Source organism: Mytilus trossulus, chromosome 1 (genome assembly GCF_036588685.1).
Source record: "Mytilus trossulus isolate FHL-02 chromosome 1, PNRI_Mtr1.1.1.hap1, whole genome shotgun sequence".
NCBI lineage: Eukaryota > Metazoa > Mollusca > Bivalvia > Mytilida > Mytilidae > Mytilus > Mytilus trossulus.
Genome location: NC_086373.1, coordinates 24,553,343 through 24,574,754, shown reverse-complemented (window position 1 = coordinate 24,574,754; position 21,412 = coordinate 24,553,343). Strand labels below are relative to the sequence as shown.

Below are 21,412 nucleotides of genomic sequence, written 5' to 3'. Positions count from 1 at the left end.
ATATTCAAACACAATGATTTTCACCATTTAGACTAAAAAACAACAATATCTGATTGGTTCTTTTAAAAATGTTTCTTCTTAATGATTAAAAGATTTTGTCAATAAAATTCCAGAGAGTGTCATGTTAACGATCGTCTGAACAGAGGGGACGCTTCCGTTTACCTGTTGGTGTCACATTTGTTCACCGCTACCGGAAATGTTCACCGATGTCAGTCGACACTATTTGCTAACTATGTGACAGAACCTGAAGATGACAAAGAGTAATATGTTTGATGAATATAAATGTGGAGAATGATATTTCAACTTCATCTTAATTTCAAAGTTTGATAAACTTGAACAACCATGTCTGAAAAAGTTTGTACTGATAACCGACTGGCATTGTACATTGCCGAAAATAAATTCCGTAAAGCATGTGAACAGATTAAACTAATCACCAGACGTTTAAATTTACTACAGATTAGATACGACAAAGCCAAACGAGATGACATGAAGAGCTTTAGATACACATTACGGTTACAACTAGCCACCACAGAAGGTGCCAGAAACATGTTTTATGAGTATGCGGTCAGACAAGCGACACAAGTCGGTCGTCTAAAGAGAGAAATAAAGACACAGCAACTGCCCAAAGTTGAAAAGTGAGGTACAAGAGATATCAAATCGTGCACTCAGATTTGAATTATGCAGATTTATTAGCAACTATCAGTACCAGAAGAAGTTAGCAGAGAGAAATTGGATGCGGCAACGAAGAATCAGAAGATTAAAAGCCGATGACAAGTTGATGAATTCGAAAACAGCTTTTGCTGAAGAAGGCTCTTTTCAGAGCCAAACACATTTTTCAAAAAGAATCTCAAATTGTTGTGTCATCTCAAAAATATAGCTATTTCCCTATTTCTGTTTCATTCTCAGGCTTTTCAACCTTTTTATCCCCCAATCATCTGTTTAACAATATAAATAAGGCGGAAAAAAACTCGTGTGAATATATACTTGTATTTCATGCTGCCATTTGTGATAATATCACAATTGTTTTGAAAAAAAAAGCTCTAGTCTTCTTTTCAAGGTCCTTGTTTCAAGGTATTCGTTTCAAGGTCTTCAATACAATACAATACAATACAATACAATACAATACAATACAATACAATACAATACAATACAATACAATACAATACAATACAATACAATACAATACAATACAATACAATACAATACAATACAATACAATACAATACAATACAATACAGTTCTTATACAACAAAAAACACCCCAATTCGTAAATATCGCATTACATGAAAAAAAAAAAGGATTTAGAGATAAAACACAAAACTGGCATTCAGAAAGCAAATCAGCAACGAAAAAAATAAATACGGGAAAATAAATATCTGTTTTTCAAACAATTTTATATCACTGGCGGGATGGAGTTTGGGGACGACACTTTTTTTACTGTTCACAGAAAATGTCATTTCATATCTTTCAAGGTTATATTCTGATAACAACAACTCTTGTTATTCCTTTATCCTTGGAAAAAAAAACTTGCCTCTTATACTAGCTTTTGAGGTCTCCTATCGCATTTATAAACAATTTTATATGAAATACACAACTCTTCAATGTATATTTATGCCCCCAAAATAGATTAGTGTATTCAATTAGTGTATCCAATTGCTAAGATTCGCCAATCAACTCTTTTTATTCATCAATATATTCAAACACAATGATTTTCACCATTTAGACTAAAAAACAACAATATCTGATTGGTTCTTTTAAAAATGTTTCTTCTTAATGATTAAAAGATTTTGTCAATAAAATTCCAGAGAGTGTCATGTTAACGATCGTCTGAACAGAGGGGACGCTTCCGTTTACCTGTTGGTGTCACATTTGTTCACCGCTACCGGAAATGTTCACCGATGTCAGTCGACACTATTTGCTAACTATGTGACAGAACCTGAAGATGACAAAGAGTAATATGTTTGATGAATATAAATGTGGAGAATGATATTTCAACTTCATCTTAATTTCAAAGTTTGATAAACTTGAACAACCATGTCTGAAAAAGTTTGTACTGATAACCGACTGGCATTGTACATTGCCGAAAATAAATTCCGTAAAGCATGTGAACAGATTAAACTAATCACCAGACGTTTAAATTTACTACAGATTAGATACGACAAAGCCAAACGAGATGACATGAAGAGCTTTAGATACACATTACGGTTACAACTAGCCACCACAGAAGGTGCCAGAAACATGTTTTATGAGTATGCGGTCAGACAAGCGACACAAGTCGGTCGTCTAAAGAGAGAAATAAAGACACAGCAACTGCCCAAAGTTGAAAAGTGAGGTACAAGAGATATCAAATCGTGCACTCAGATTTGAATTATGCAGATTTATTAGCAACTATCAGTACCAGAAGAAGTTAGCAGAGAGAAATTGGATGCGGCAACGAAGAATCAGAAGATTAAAAGCCGATGACAAGTTGATGAATTCGAAAACAGCTTTTGCTGAAGAAGGCTCTTTTCAGAGCCAAACACATTTTTCAAAAAGAATCTCAAATTGTTGTGACATCTCAAAAATATAGCTATTTCCCTATTTCTGTTTCATTCTCAGGCTTTTCAACCTTTTTATCCCCCAATCATCTGTTTAACAATATAAATAAGGCGGAAAAAAACTCGTGTGAATATATACTTGTATTTCATGCTGCCATTTGTGATAATATCACAATTGTTTTGAAAAAAAAAGCTCTAGTCTTCTTTTCAAGGTCCTTGTTTCAAGGTATTCGTTTCAAGGTCTTCAATACAATACAATACAATACAATACAATACAATACAATACAATACAATACAATACAATACAATACAATACAATACAATACAATACAATACAATACAATACAATACAATACAATACAATACAATACAATACAATACAATGACGTTACGCACGATACTGGTGTCACCAAACGTAACGTCGAATTACGACGTTTTCTACATGGAAAAATGAAACGTTGAAAACGACGGCATTGAAAGACTGAATTTGATGTTTTTTAATTCGATTGTATGTTTGTTTTGTTTATTTCCCTTTCAGTTTACGTTAATTGTTTCTTTAGTATGTCTTTTTTTAATGTTTGTTTGTTTACTTTTTAAGAAATATACAAAATATAAGAGCAATTCAAAGACAAAATAACTCGTTCAATTTTATTCCGAATAGTCTGTTATAAACTGCTTTGCTCTGCCAGTCCAATTATTTCTTCGTGAATGGCCAAGGACAAATCAATTACGGAGTCCGTCAAAATATCATTTGTTACATATAAGACAGATTTGACACTCACAATTACATTTTTACGTTTAATTAAACTGTACGATAAAAGTCCTGTTTTTCTGTAATATAATCCACGAATAACGGTAGTTCCTTCTGGGTACTGACCCTGCCAATCGTCAGTTTCCGAACTTTTCAGTTTTTCTTGACATGATCCTGCCTTCATTAGATAAAAGTCCTTTTTACAGCAGCTATGGAATTTTTGTATTCTTTTATTCTCTCATTTTGTTTCATTTCGTAGTATAATTTATTTCTCTCACTTTTTTGTTGTTTTTTCCTTTCTCTATACATTTTTATTTTGTCAATTTTACCTTTTGATTTCATGATGGAACCTACAGTTGCAAAAATATCTTTAATTTAAAACACATCGCAAATTAAATACGTCGAATTGACGCATAAGAAAGGTGACGTTAAAAAAAGATAATTTACGTTGAAATACGAAAAAAGACGTAGGTGACATTTTGTAAGTCTCAGAAAGTTAGAAATATTATTAATTAACTAAACGGCTATACCAATACAATGGGTACTATTTTAAAGCCTAATCCATGAGCAATCTGATAAGCATAAAGTACAAAGTGTGAAAGCTTCGCATTCTGAACTCAGATGACACAATCTAAGAAAATGTGTAAGGAAACGTTGAATGTAGAATAAGGGGACATTTTGTAAGACTGAGAAATATGGCTTGTTTGGTTTTCAAAACAAACACGATTTTTGAGCAAACTTTTATACGTTGAAGTATAGTTTACGAGCCGTCTTCCTATATTTTTAAATAGTGTTAGTCATTTAAAATATTGCAATTATTTAGAGAAGAAACTTGTATATGCAAATCTAGTGACGTTAAAATCAAATGATTACAATGCTTACCTTTATTGTTTTCCGCCACCATTTTGCCTATTGACATGACTTTTTCGCCAAAAAAGACGTCACAATTAATTTGTTAGTTATGACGTTACTGGGTGAAATTTGGCCGAATTATGCAATGTTTGCAATATTTTTAAGAGATTACTAGAGTGATTACGGTAAAATTTTGTTACATCTTACAAGTTATTTTCATAACAATTTTGGTTTAAACAGGCGGATTGACAAACACACATTTTATAAAACGAATATCTAATTTAATAATGATAAAATACAATTAAAACGGAATATTTTGGTATATAATGATACAGTTTTGTTTTACTAACTGAAGTCCATATTCGCCATCCAAATGTTAATACACGTCAAAGTAAGAAGTGACACCAGTATCGTGCGTAACGTCAATACAATACAATACAGTTCTTATACAACAAAAAACACCCCAATTCGTAAATATCGCATTACATGAAAAAAAAAAAGGATTTAGAGATAAAACACAAAACTGGCATTCAGAAAGCAAATCAGCAACGAAAAAAATAAATACGGGAAAATAAATATCTGTTTTTCAAACAATTTTATATCACTGGCGGGATGGAGTTTGGGGACGACACTTTTTTTACTGTTCACAGAAAATGTCATTTCATATCTTTCAAGGTTATATTCTGATAACAACAACTCTTGTTATTCCTTTATCCTTGGAAAAAAAAACTTGCCTCTTATACTAGCTTTTGAGGTCTCCTATCGCATTTATAAACAATTTTATATGAAATACACAACTCTTCAATGTATATTTATGCCCCCAAAATAGATTAGTGTATTCAATTAGTGTATCCAATTGCTAAGATTCGCCAATCAACTCTTTTTATTCATCAATATATTCAAACACAATGATTTTCACCATTTAGACTAAAAAACAACAATATCTGATTGGTTCTTTTAAAAATGTTTCTTCTTAATGATTAAAAGATTTTGTCAATAAAATTCCAGAGAGTGTCATGTTAACGATCGTCTGAACAGAGGGGACGCTTCCGTTTACCTGTTGGTGTCACATTTGTTCACCGCTACCGGAAATGTTCACCGATGTCAGTCGACACTATTTGCTAACTATGTGACAGAACCTGAAGATGACAAAGAGTAATATGTTTGATGAATATAAATGTGGAGAATGATATTTCAACTTCATCTTAATTTCAAAGTTTGATAAACTTGAACAACCATGTCTGAAAAAGTTTGTACTGATAACCGACTGGCATTGTACATTGCCGAAAATAAATTCCGTAAAGCATGTGAACAGATTAAACTAATCACCAGACGTTTAAATTTACTACAGATTAGATACGACAAAGCCAAACGAGATGACATGAAGAGCTTTAGATACACATTACGGTTACAACTAGCCACCACAGAAGGTGCCAGAAACATGTTTTATGAGTATGCGGTCAGACAAGCGACACAAGTCGGTCGTCTAAAGAGAGAAATAAAGACACAGCAACTGCCCAAAGTTGAAAAGTGAGGTACAAGAGATATCAAATCGTGCACTCAGATTTGAATTATGCAGATTTATTAGCAACTATCAGTACCAGAAGAAGTTAGCAGAGAGAAATTGGATGCGGCAACGAAGAATCAGAAGATTAAAAGCCGATGACAAGTTGATGAATTCGAAAACAGCTTTTGCTGAAGAAGGCTCTTTTCAGAGCCAAACACATTTTTCAAAAAGAATCTCAAATTGTTGTGTCATCTCAAAAATATAGCTATTTCCCTATTTCTGTTTCATTCTCAGGCTTTTCAACCTTTTTATCCCCCAATCATCTGTTTAACAATATAAATAAGGCGGAAAAAAACTCGTGTGAATATATACTTGTATTTCATGCTGCCATTTGTGATAATATCACAATTGTTTTGAAAAAAAAAGCTCTAGTCTTCTTTTCAAGGTCCTTGTTTCAAGGTATTCGTTTCAAGGTCTTCAATACAATACAATACAATACAATACAATACAATACAATACAATACAATACAATACAATACAATACAATACAATACAATACAATACAATACAATACAATACAATACAATACAATACAATACAATACAATACAATACAATACAATACAATACAATACAATACAGTTCTTATACAACAAAAAACACCCCAATTCGTAAATATCGCATTACATGAAAAAAAAAAAGGATTTAGAGATAAAACACAAAACTGGCATTCAGAAAGCAAATCAGCAACGAAAAAAATAAATACGGGAAAATAAATATCTGTTTTTCAAACAATTTTATATCACTGGCGGGATGGAGTTTGGGGACGACACTTTTTTTACTGTTCACAGAAAATGTCATTTCATATCTTTCAAGGTTATATTCTGATAACAACAACTCTTGTTATTCCTTTATCCTTGGAAAAAAAAACTTGCCTCTTATACTAGCTTTTGAGGTCTCCTATCGCATTTATAAACAATTTTATATGAAATACACAACTCTTCAATGTATATTTATGCCCCCAAAATAGATTAGTGTATTCAATTAGTGTATCCAATTGCTAAGATTCGCCAATCAACTCTTTTTATTCATCAATATATTCAAACACAATGATTTTCACCATTTAGACTAAAAAACAACAATATCTGATTGGTTCTTTTAAAAATGTTTCTTCTTAATGATTAAAAGATTTTGTCAATAAAATTCCAGAGAGTGTCATGTTAACGATCGTCTGAACAGAGGGGACGCTTCCGTTTACCTGTTGGTGTCACATTTGTTCACCGCTACCGGAAATGTTCACCGATGTCAGTCGACACTATTTGCTAACTATGTGACAGAACCTGAAGATGACAAAGAGTAATATGTTTGATGAATATAAATGTGGAGAATGATATTTCAACTTCATCTTAATTTCAAAGTTTGATAAACTTGAACAACCATGTCTGAAAAAGTTTGTACTGATAACCGACTGGCATTGTACATTGCCGAAAATAAATTCCGTAAAGCATGTGAACAGATTAAACTAATCACCAGACGTTTAAATTTACTACAGATTAGATACGACAAAGCCAAACGAGATGACATGAAGAGCTTTAGATACACATTACGGTTACAACTAGCCACCACAGAAGGTGCCAGAAACATGTTTTATGAGTATGCGGTCAGACAAGCGACACAAGTCGGTCGTCTAAAGAGAGAAATAAAGACACAGCAACTGCCCAAAGTTGAAAAGTGAGGTACAAGAGATATCAAATCGTGCACTCAGATTTGAATTATGCAGATTTATTAGCAACTATCAGTACCAGAAGAAGTTAGCAGAGAGAAATTGGATGCGGCAACGAAGAATCAGAAGATTAAAAGCCGATGACAAGTTGATGAATTCGAAAACAGCTTTTGCTGAAGAAGGCTCTTTTCAGAGCCAAACACATTTTTCAAAAAGAATCTCAAATTGTTGTGACATCTCAAAAATATAGCTATTTCCCTATTTCTGTTTCATTCTCAGGCTTTTCAACCTTTTTATCCCCCAATCATCTGTTTAACAATATAAATAAGGCGGAAAAAAACTCGTGTGAATATATACTTGTATTTCATGCTGCCATTTGTGATAATATCACAATTGTTTTGAAAAAAAAAGCTCTAGTCTTCTTTTCAAGGTCCTTGTTTCAAGGTATTCGTTTCAAGGTCTTCAATACAATACAATACAATACAATACAATACAATACAATACAATACAATACAATACAATACAATACAATACAATACAATACAATACAATACAATACAATACAGTTCTTATACAACAAAAAACACCCCAATTCGTAAATATCGCATTACATGAAAAAAAAAAAGGATTTAGAGATAAAACACAAAACTGGCATTCAGAAAGCAAATCAGCAACGAAAAAAATAAATACGGGAAAATAAATATCTGTTTTTCAAACAATTTTATATCACTGGCGGGATGGAGTTTGGGGACGACACTTTTTTTACTGTTCACAGAAAATGTCATTTCATATCTTTCAAGGTTATATTCTGATAACAACAACTCTTGTTATTCCTTTATCCTTGGAAAAAAAAACTTGCCTCTTATACTAGCTTTTGAGGTCTCCTATCGCATTTATAAACAATTTTATATGAAATACACAACTCTTCAATGTATATTTATGCCCCCAAAATAGATTAGTGTATTCAATTAGTGTATCCAATTGCTAAGATTCGCCAATCAACTCTTTTTATTCATCAATATATTCAAACACAATGATTTTCACCATTTAGACTAAAAAACAACAATATCTGATTGGTTCTTTTAAAAATGTTTCTTCTTAATGATTAAAAGATTTTGTCAATAAAATTCCAGAGAGTGTCATGTTAACGATCGTCTGAACAGAGGGGACGCTTCCGTTTACCTGTTGGTGTCACATTTGTTCACCGCTACCGGAAATGTTCACCGATGTCAGTCGACACTATTTGCTAACTATGTGACAGAACCTGAAGATGACAAAGAGTAATATGTTTGATGAATATAAATGTGGAGAATGATATTTCAACTTCATCTTAATTTCAAAGTTTGATAAACTTGAACAACCATGTCTGAAAAAGTTTGTACTGATAACCGACTGGCATTGTACATTGCCGAAAATAAATTCCGTAAAGCATGTGAACAGATTAAACTAATCACCAGACGTTTAAATTTACTACAGATTAGATACGACAAAGCCAAACGAGATGACATGAAGAGCTTTAGATACACATTACGGTTACAACTAGCCACCACAGAAGGTGCCAGAAACATGTTTTATGAGTATGCGGTCAGACAAGCGACACAAGTCGGTCGTCTAAAGAGAGAAATAAAGACACAGCAACTGCCCAAAGTTGAAAAGTGAGGTACAAGAGATATCAAATCGTGCACTCAGATTTGAATTATGCAGATTTATTAGCAACTATCAGTACCAGAAGAAGTTAGCAGAGAGAAATTGGATGCGGCAACGAAGAATCAGAAGATTAAAAGCCGATGACAAGTTGATGAATTCGAAAACAGCTTTTGCTGAAGAAGGCTCTTTTCAGAGCCAAACACATTTTTCAAAAAGAATCTCAAATTGTTGTGACATCTCAAAAATATAGCTATTTCCCTATTTCTGTTTCATTCTCAGGCTTTTCAACCTTTTTATCCCCCAATCATCTGTTTAACAATATAAATAAGGCGGAAAAAAACTCGTGTGAATATATACTTGTATTTCATGCTGCCATTTGTGATAATATCACAATTGTTTTGAAAAAAAAAGCTCTAGTCTTCTTTTCAAGGTCCTTGTTTCAAGATATTCGTTTCAAGGTCTTCAATACAATACAATACAATACAATACAATACAATACAATACAATACAATACAATACAATACAATACAATACAATACAATACAATACAATACAATACAATACAATACAATACAATACAGTTCTTATACAACAAAAAACACCCCAATTCGTAAATATCGCATTACATGAAAAAAAAAAAGGATTTAGAGATAAAACACAAAACTGGCATTCAGAAAGCAAATCAGCAACGAAAAAAATAAATACGGGAAAATAAATATCTGTTTTTCAAACAATTTTATATCACTGGCGGGATGGAGTTTGGGGACGACACTTTTTTTACTGTTCACAGAAAATGTCATTTCATATCTTTCAAGGTTATATTCTGATAACAACAACTCTTGTTATTCCTTTATCCTTGGAAAAAAAAACTTGCCTCTTATACTAGCTTTTGAGGTCTCCTATCGCATTTATAAACAATTTTATATGAAATACACAACTCTTCAATGTATATTTATGCCCCCAAAATAGATTAGTGTATTCAATTAGTGTATCCAATTGCTAAGATTCGCCAATCAACTCTTTTTATTCATCAATATATTCAAACACAATGATTTTCACCATTTAGACTAAAAAACAACAATATCTGATTGGTTCTTTTAAAAATGTTTCTTCTTAATGATTAAAAGATTTTGTCAATAAAATTCCAGAGAGTGTCATGTTAACGATCGTCTGAACAGAGGGGACGCTTCCGTTTACCTGTTGGTGTCACATTTGTTCACCGCTACCGGAAATGTTCACCGATGTCAGTCGACACTATTTGCTAACTATGTGACAGAACCTGAAGATGACAAAGAGTAATATGTTTGATGAATATAAATGTGGAGAATGATATTTCAACTTCATCTTAATTTCAAAGTTTGATAAACTTGAACAACCATGTCTGAAAAAGTTTGTACTGATAACCGACTGGCATTGTACATTGCCGAAAATAAATTCCGTAAAGCATGTGAACAGATTAAACTAATCACCAGACGTTTAAATTTACTACAGATTAGATACGACAAAGCCAAACGAGATGACATGAAGAGCTTTAGATACACATTACGGTTACAACTAGCCACCACAGAAGGTGCCAGAAACATGTTTTATGAGTATGCGGTCAGACAAGCGACACAAGTCGGTCGTCTAAAGAGAGAAATAAAGACACAGCAACTGCCCAAAGTTGAAAAGTGAGGTACAAGAGATATCAAATCGTGCACTCAGATTTGAATTATGCAGATTTATTAGCAACTATCAGTACCAGAAGAAGTTAGCAGAGAGAAATTGGATGCGGCAACGAAGAATCAGAAGATTAAAAGCCGATGACAAGTTGATGAATTCGAAAACAGCTTTTGCTGAAGAAGGCTCTTTTCAGAGCCAAACACATTTTTCAAAAAGAATCTCAAATTGTTGTGACATCTCAAAAATATAGCTATTTCCCTATTTCTGTTTCATTCTCAGGCTTTTCAACCTTTTTATCCCCCAATCATCTGTTTAACAATATAAATAAGGCGGAAAAAAACTCGTGTGAATATATACTTGTATTTCATGCTGCCATTTGTGATAATATCACAATTGTTTTGAAAAAAAAAGCTCTAGTCTTCTTTTCAAGGTCCTTGTTTCAAGGTATTCGTTTCAAGGTCTTCAATACAATACAATACAATACAATACAATACAATACAATACAATACAATACAATACAATACAATACAATACAATACAATACAATACAATACAATACAATACAATACAATACAATACAATACAATACAATACAATACAGTTCTTATACAACAAAAAACACCCCAATTCGTAAATATCGCATTACATGAAAAAAAAAAAGGATTTAGAGATAAAACACAAAACTGGCATTCAGAAAGCAAATCAGCAACGAAAAAAATAAATACGGGAAAATAAATATCTGTTTTTCAAACAATTTTATATCACTGGCGGGATGGAGTTTGGGGACGACACTTTTTTTACTGTTCACAGAAAATGTCATTTCATATCTTTCAAGGTTATATTCTGATAACAACAACTCTTGTTATTCCTTTATCCTTGGAAAAAAAAACTTGCCTCTTATACTAGCTTTTGAGGTCTCCTATCGCATTTATAAACAATTTTATATGAAATACACAACTCTTCAATGTATATTTATGCCCCCAAAATAGATTAGTGTATTCAATTAGTGTATCCAATTGCTAAGATTCGCCAATCAACTCTTTTTATTCATCAATATATTCAAACACAATGATTTTCACCATTTAGACTAAAAAACAACAATATCTGATTGGTTCTTTTAAAAATGTTTCTTCTTAATGATTAAAAGATTTTGTCAATAAAATTCCAGAGAGTGTCATGTTAACGATCGTCTGAACAGAGGGGACGCTTCCGTTTACCTGTTGGTGTCACATTTGTTCACCGCTACCGGAAATGTTCACCGATGTCAGTCGACACTATTTGCTAACTATGTGACAGAACCTGAAGATGACATTGAGTAATATGTTTGATGAATATAAATGTGAAGAATGATATTTCAACTTCATCTTAATTTCAAAGTTTGATAAACTTGAACAACCATGTCTGAAAAAGTTTGTACTGATAACCGACTGGCATTGTACATTGCCGAAAATAAATTCCGTAAAGCATGTGAACAGATTAAACTAATCACCAGACGTTTAAATTTACTACAGATTAGATACGACAAAGCCAAACGAGATGACATGAAGAGCTTTAGATACTCATTACGGTTACAACTAGCCACCACAGAAGGTGCCAGAAACATGTTTTATGAGTATGCAGTCAGACAAGCGACACAAGTCGGTCGTCTAAAGAGAGAAATAAAGACACAGCAACTGCCCAAAGTTGAAAAGTGAGGTACAAGAGATATCAAATCGTGCACTCAGATTTGAATTATGCAGATTTATTAGCAACTATCAGTACCAGAAGAAGTTAGCAGAGAGAAATTGGATGCGGCAACGAAGAATCAGAAGATTAAAAGCCGATGACAAGTTGATGAATTCGAAAACAGCTTTTGCTGAAGAAGGCTCTTTTCAGAGCCAAACACATTTTTCAAAAAGAATCTCAAATTGTTGTGACATCTCAAATATATAGCTAAATCCCTATTTCTGTTTCATTCTCATGCTTTTCAACCTTTTTATCCCCCAATCATCTGTTTAACAATATAAATAAGGCGGAAAAAAACTCGTGTGAATATATACTTGTATTTCATGCTGCCATTTGTGATAATATCACAATTGTTTTGAAAAAAAAAGCTCTAGCCTTCTTTTCAAGGTCCTTGTTTCAAGGTATTCGTATCAATGTCTTCGATACAATACAATACAATACAATACAATACAATACAATACAATACAATACAATACAATACAATACAATACAATACAATACAATACAATACAATACAATACAATACAATACAATACAATACAATACAATACAATACAATACAATACAATACAATATACAATACCCAATACAATACCCAATACAATACAATACAATACAATACCCAATACAATACAATACAATACAATACCCAATACGGTTCTTATACAACAAAAAATACCCCAATTCGTAAATATCGCATTACATGAAAAAAAAAAGGATTTAGAGATAAAACACAAAACTGGCATTCAGAAAGCAAATCAGCAACGAAAAAAATAAATACGGGAAAATAAATATCTGTGTTTTCAAACAATTTTATATCACTGGCGGGACGGAGTTTGGGGTCGACACTTTTTTTACTGTTCACAGAAAATGTCATTTCATATCTTTCAAAGTTATTTTCTGATAACAACAGCTCTTGTTATTCCTTTATCCTTGGAAAAAACCTTGCCTCTTATACTAGCTTTTGAGGTCTCCTATCGCATTTATAAACATCTTTATATGAAATACACAACTCTTTAATGTATATTTATGCCCCCAAAATAGATTAGTGTATTCAATTAGTGTATCCAATTGCTAAGATTCGCCAATCAACTCTTTTTATTCATCAATATATTCAAACACAATAATTTTCACCATTTAGACTAAAAAACAACAATATATGATTGGTTCTTTTAAAAATGTTTCTTCTTAATGATTAAAAGATTTTGTCAATAAAATTCCAGAGGGTGTCATGTTAACGATCGTCTGAACAGAGGGGACGCTTCCGTTTACCTGTTGGTGTCACATTTGTTCACCGCTACCGGAAATGTTCACCGATGTCAGTCGACACTATTTGCTAACTATGTGACAGAACCTGAAGATGACAAAGAGTAATATGTTTGATGAATATAAATGTGGAGAAGGATATTTCAACTTCATCTTAATTTCAAAGTTTGATAAACTTGAACAACCATGTCTGAAAAAGTTTGTACTGATAACCGACTGGCATTGTACATTGCCGAACATAAATTCCGTAAAGCATGTGAACAGATTAAACTAATCACCAGACGTTTAAATTTACTACAGATTAGATACGACAAAGCCAAACGAGATGACATGAAGAGCTTTAGATACACATTACGGTTACAACTAGCCACCACAGAAGGTGCCAGAAACATGTTTTATGAGTATGCGGTCAGACAAGCGACACAAGTCGGTCGTCTAAAGAGAGAAATAAAGACACAGCATCTGCCCAAAGTTGAAAAGTGAGGTACAAGAGATATCAAATCGTGCACTCAGATTTGAATTATGCAGATTTATTAGCAACTATCAGTACCAGAAGAAGTTAGCAGAGAGAAATTGGATGCGGCAACGAAGAATCAGAAGATTAAAAGCCGATGACAAGTTGATGAATTCGAAAACAGCTTTTGCTGAAGAATGCTCTTTTCAGAGCCAAACACATTTTTCAAAAAGAATATCAAATTGTTGTGACATCTCAAAAATATAGCTATTTTCCTATTTCTGTTTCATTCTCATGCTTTTCAACCTTTTTATCCCCCAATCATCTGTTTAACAATATAAATAAGGCGGAAAAAAACTCGTGTGAATATATACTTGTATTTCATGCTGCCATTTGGGATAATATCACAATTGTTTTGAAAAAAAAAGCTCTAGCCTTCTTTTCAAGGTCCTTGTTTGAAGGTATTCGTATCAATGTCTTCGATACAATACAATACAATACAATACAATACAATACAATACAATACAATACAATACAATACAATACAATACAATACAATACAATACAATACAATACAATACAATACAATACAATACAATACAATACAATACAATGCAATGCAATACAATACAATACAATACAATGCAATGCAATGCAATACAATACAATACAATACAATACAATACAATACAATACAATACAATACAATACAATACAATACAATACAATACAATACAATACAATACAATACAATACAATACAATACCCAATACGGTTCTTATACAACAAAAAACACCCCAATTCGTAAATATCACATTACATGAGAAAAAAAGGATTTAGAGATAAAACACAAAACTGGCATTCAGAAAGCAAAGCAGCAACGAAAAAAAAAATAAATACGGGAAAATAAATATCTGTTTTTTCAAACAATTTTATATCATTGGCGGGACGGAGTTTGGGGTCGACACTTTTTTTACTGTTCACAGAAAATGTCATTTCATATCTTTTGAGGTTATTTTCTGATAACAACAGCTCTTGTTATTCCTTTATCCTTGGAAAAAAAACCTTGCCTCTTATACTAGCTTTTGAGGTCTCCTATCGCATTTATAAACATCTTTATATGAAATACACAACTCTTTAATGTATATTTATGCCCCCAAAATAGATTAGTGTATTCAATTAGTGTATCCAATTGCTAAGATTCGCCAATCAACTCTTTTTATTCATCAACATATTCAAACACAATAATTTTCACCATTTAGACTAAAAAACAACAATATATGATTGGTTCTTTTAAAAATGTTTCTTCTTAATGATTAAAAGATTTTGTCAATAAAATTCCAGAGAGTGTCATGTTAACGATCGTCTGAACAGAGGGGACGCTTCTGTTTACCTGTTGGTGTCACATTTGTTCACCGCTACCGGAAATGTTCACCGATGTCAGTCGACACTATTTGCTAACTATGTGACAGAACCTGAAGATGACATTGAGTAATATGTTTGATGAATATAAATGTGAAGAATGATATTTCAACTTCATCTTAATTTCAAAGTTTGATAAACTTGAACAACCATGTCTGAAAAAGTTTGTACTGATAACCGACTGGCATTGTACATTGCCGAAAATAAATTCCGTAAAGCATGTGAATAGATTAAACTAATCACCAGACGTTTAAATTTACTACAGATTAGATACGACAAAGCCAAACGAGATGACATGAAGAGCTTTAGATACTCATTACGGTTACAACTAGCCACCACAGAAGGTGCCAGAAACATGTTTTATGAGTATGCAGTCAGACAAGCGACACAAGTCGGTCGTCTAAAGAGAGAAATAAAGACACAGCAACTGCCCAAAGTTGAAAAGTGAGGTACAAGAGATATCAAATCGTGCACTCAGATTTGAATTATGCAGATTTATTAGCAACTATCAGTACCAGAAGAAGTTAGCAGAGAGAAATTGGGAAGATTAAAAGCCGATGACAAGTTGATGAATTCGAAAACAGCTTTTGCTGAAGAAGGCTCTTTTCAGAGCCAAACACATTTTTCAAAAAGAATCTCAAATTGTTGTGACATCTCAAAAATATAGCTATTTTCCTATTTCTGTTTCATTCTCATGCTTTTCAACCTTTTTATCCCCCAATCATCTGTTTAACAATATAAATAAGGCGGAAAAAACTCGTGTGAATATATACTTGTATTTCATGCTGCCATTTGGGATAATATCACAATTGTTTTGAAAAAAAGCTCTAGCCTTCTTTTCAAGGTCCTTGTTTCAAGGTATTCGTATCAATGTCTTCGATACAATACAATACAATACAATACAATACAATACAATACAATACAATACAATACAATACAATATACAATACAATACAATACAATACAATACAATACAATACAATACAATACAATACAATACAATACAATACAATACAATACAATACAATACAATACAATACAATACAATACCCAATACAATACCCAATACAATACCCAATACAATACCCAATACAATACCCAATACGGTTCTTATACAACAAAAAACACCCCAATTCGTAAATATCGCATTACATGGGGAAAAAAAAGGATTTAGAGATAAAACACAAAACTGGCATTCAGAAAGCAAATCAGCAACGAAAAAAATAAATACAGGAAAATAAATATCTGTGTTTTCAAACAATTTTATATCACTGGCGGGACGGAGTTTGGGGTCGACACTTTTTTTACTGTTCACAGAAAATGTCATTTCATATCTTTCAAAGTTTTTTTCTGATAACAACAGCTCTTGTTATTCCTTTATCCTTGGAAAAAAAACTTGCCTCTTATACTAGCTTTTGAGGTCTCCTATCGCATTTATAAACAATTTTATATGAAATACACAACTCTTCAATGTATATTTATGCCCCCAAAATAGATTAGTGTATTCAATTAGTGTATCCAATTGCTAAGATTCGCCAATCAACTCTTTTTATCCATCAATATATTCAAACACAATAATTTTCACCATTTAGACTAAAAAACAACAATATCTGATTGGTTCTTTTAAAAATGTTTCTTCTTAATGATTAAAAGATTTTGTCAATAAAATTCCAGAGAGTGTCATGTTAACGATCGTCTGAACAGAGGGGACGCTTCCGTTTACCTGTTGGTGTCACATTTGTTCACCGCTACCGGAAATGTTCACCGATGTCAGTCGACACTATTTGCTAACTATGTGACAGAACCTGAAGATGACATAGAGTAATATGTTTGATGAATATAAATGTGAAGAATGATATTTCAACTTCATCTTAATTTCAAAGTTTGATAAACTTGAACAACCATGTCTGAAAAAGTTTGTACTGATAACCGACTGGCATTGTACATTGCCGAAAATAAATTCCGTAAAGCATGTGAACAGATTAAACTAATCACCAGACGTTTAAATTTACTACAGATTAGATACGACAAAGCCAAACGAGATGACATGAAGAGCTTTAGATACACATTACGGTTACAACTAGCCACCACAGAAGGTGCCAGAAACATGTTTTATGAGTATGCAGTCAGACAAGCGACACAAGTCGGTCGTCTAAAGAGAGAAATAAAGACACAGCAACTGCCCAAAGTTGAAAAGTGAGGTACAAGAGATATCAAATCGTGCACTCAGATTTGAATTATGCAGATTTATTAGCAACTATCAGTACCAGAAGAAGTTAGCAGAGAGAAATTGGATGCGGCAACGAAGAATCAGAAGATTAAAAGCCGATGACAAGTTGATGAATTCGAAAACAGCTTTTGCTGAAGAAGGCTCTTTTCAGAGCCAAACACATTTTTCAAAAAGAATCTCAAATTGTTGTGACATCTCAAATATATAGCTAAATCCCTATTTCTGTTTCATTCTCATGCTTTTCAACCTTTTTATCCCCCAATCATCTGTTTAACAATATAAATAAGGCGGAAAAAAACTCGTGTGAATATATACTTGTATTTCATGCTGCCATTTGTGATAATATCACAATTGTTTTGAAAAAAAAAGCTCTAGCCTTCTTTTCAAGGTCCTTGTTTCAAGGTATTCGTATCAATGTCTTCGATACAATACAATACAATACAATACAATACAATACAATACAATACAATACAATACAATACAATACAATACAATACAATACAATACAATACAATATACAATACCCAATACAATACCCAATACAATACAATACAATACAATACCCAATACAATACAATACAATACAATACCCAATACGGTTCTTTTACAACAAAAAATACCCAAATTCGTAAATATCGCATTACATGAAAAAAAAAAAGGATTTAGAGATAAAACACAAAACTGGCATTCAGAAAGCAAATCAGCAACGAAAAAAATAAATACGGGAAAATAAATATCTGTGTTTTCAAACAATTTTATATCACTGGCGGGACGGAGTTTGGGGTCGACACTTTTTTTACTGTTCACAGAAAATGTCATTTCATATCTTTCAAAGTTTTTTTCTGATAACAACAGCTCTTGTTATTCCTTTATCCTTGGAAAAAAACCTTGCCTCTTATACTAGCTTTTGAGGTCTCCTATCGCATTTATAAACAATTTTATATGAAATACACAACTCTTCAATGTATATGTATGCCCCCAAAATAGATTAGTGTATTCAATTAGTGTATCCAATTGCTAAGATTCGCCAATCAACTCTTTTTATTCATCAATATATTCAAACACAATAATTTTCACCATTTAGACTAAAAAACAACAATATCTGATTGGTTCTTTTAAAAATGTTTCTTCTTAATGATTAAAAGATTTTGTCAATAAAATTCCAGAGAGTGTCATGTTAACGATCGTCTGAACAGAGGGGACGCTTCCGTTTACCTGTTGGTGTCACATTTGTTCACCGCTACCGGAAATGTTCACCGATGTCAGTCGACACTATTTGCTAACTATGTGACAGAACCTGAAGATGACATTGAGTAATATGTTTGATGAATATAAATGTGAAGAATGATATTTCAACTTCATCTTAATTTCAAAGTTTGATAAACTTGAACAACCATGTCTGAAAAAGTTTGTACTGATAACCGACTGGCATTGTACATTGCCGAAAATAAATTCCGTAAAGCATGTGAACAGATTAAACTAATCACCAGACGTTTAAATTTACTACAGATTAGATACGACAAAGCCAAACGAGATGACATGAAGAGCTTCAGATACTCATTACGGTTACAACTAGCCACCACAGAAGGTGCCAGAAACATGTTTTATGAGTATGCAGTCAGACAAGCGACACAAGTCGGTCGTCTAAAGAGAGAAATAAAGACACAGCAACTGCCCAAAGTTGAAAAGTGAGGTACAAGAGATATCAAATCGTGCACTCAGATTTGAATTATGCAGATTTATTAGCAACTATCAGTACCAGAAGAAGTTAGCAGAGAGAAATTGGATGCGGCAACGAAGAATCAGAAGATTAAAAGCCGATGACAAGTTGATGAATTCAAAAACAGCTTTTGCTGAAGAAGGCTCTTTTCAGAGCCAAACACATTTTTCAAAAAGAATCTCAAATTGTTGTGACATCTCAAAAATATAGCTATTTCCCTATTTCTGTTTCATTCTCATGCTCTTCAACCTTTTTATCCCCCAATCATCTGTTTAACAATATAAATAAGGCGGAAAAAACTCGTGTGAATATATACTTGTATTTCATGCTGCCATTTGTGATAATATCACAATTGTTTTGAAAAAAAAAGCTCTAGCCTTCTTTTCAAGGTCCTTGTTTCAAGGTATTCGTATCAATGTCTTCGATACAATACAATACAATACAATACAATACAATACAATACAATACAATACAATACAATACAATACAATACAATACAATACAATACAATACAATACAATACAATACAATACAATACAATACAATACAATACAATACAATACCCAATACGGTTCTTATACAACAAAAAACACCCCAATTCGTAAATATCGCATTACATGAAAAAAAAAGAATTGAGAGATAAAACACAAAACTGGCATTCAGAAAGCAAATCAGCAACGAAAAAAATAAATACGGGAAAATAAATATCTGTGTTTTCAAACAATTTTATATCACTGACGGGACGGAGTTTGGGGTCGACACTTTTTTTACTGTTCACAGAAAATGTCATTTCATATCTTTCAAAGTTTTTTTCTGATAACAACAGCTCTTGTTATTCCTTTATCCTTGGAAAAAAACCTTGCCTCTTATACTAGCTTTTGAGGTCTCCTATCGCATTTTTAAACAATTTTATATGAAATACACAACTCTTCAATGTATATTTATGCCCCCAAAATAGATTAGTGTATTCAATTAGTGTATCCAATTGCTAAGATTCGCCAATCAACTCTTTTTATTCATCAATATATTCAAACACAATAATTTTCACCATTTAGACTAAAAAACAACAATATCTGATTGGTTCTTTTAAAAATGTTTCTTCTTAATGATTAAAAGATTTTATCAATAAAATTCCAGAGAGTGTCATGTTAACAATCGTCTGAACAGAGGGGACGCTTCCGTTTACCTGTTGGTGTCACATTTGTTCGCCGATACCGGAAATGTTCACCGATGTCAGTCGACACTATTTGCTAACTATGTGACAGAACCTGAAGATGACATTGAGTAATATGTTTGATGAATATAAATGTGAAGAATGATATTTCAACTTCATCTTAATTTCAAAGTTTGATAAACTTGAACAACCATGTCTGAAAAAGTTTGTACTGATAACCGACTGGCATTGTACATTGCCGAAAATAAATTCCGTAAAGCATGTGAACAGATTAAACTAATCACCAGACGTTTAAATTTACTACAGATTAGATACGACAAAGCCAAACGAGATGACATGAAGAGCTTTAGATACTCATTACGGTTACAACTAGCCACCACAGAAGGTGCCAGAAACATGTTTTATGAGTATGCAGTCAGACAAGCGACACAAGTCGGTCGTCTAAAGAGAGAAATAAAGACACAGCAACTGCCCAAAGTTGAAAAGTGAGGTACAAGAGATATCAAATCGTGCACTCAGATTTGAATTATGCAGATTTATTAGCAACTATCAGTACCAGAAGAAGTTAGCAGAGAGAAATTGGATGCGGCAACGAAGAATCAGAAGATTAAAAGCCGATGACAAGTTGATGAATTCGAAAACAGCTTTTGCTGAAGAAGGCTCTTTTCAGAGCCAAACACATTTTTCAAAAAGAATCTCAAATTGTTGTGACATCTCAAAAATATAGCTATTTCCCTATTTCT

General features: G+C 32.6%; 1 long non-coding RNA gene across 1 annotated transcript; it reads right to left on the bottom strand.

The window, feature by feature from the left end:
- Nucleotides 1-3,175: 3,175 nt before the first annotated feature.
- On the bottom strand, nucleotides 3,176-4,240 carry LOC134707163 (uncharacterized). The gene is made up of 2 exons (XR_010105688.1): nucleotides 4,171-4,240; nucleotides 3,176-3,638 (listed from the first exon to the last, which is right to left on the bottom strand). It is a non-coding gene; the product is annotated as an uncharacterized LOC134707163 (long non-coding RNA).
- Between the last annotated feature and the right edge of the window lie 17,172 nt (nucleotides 4,241-21,412).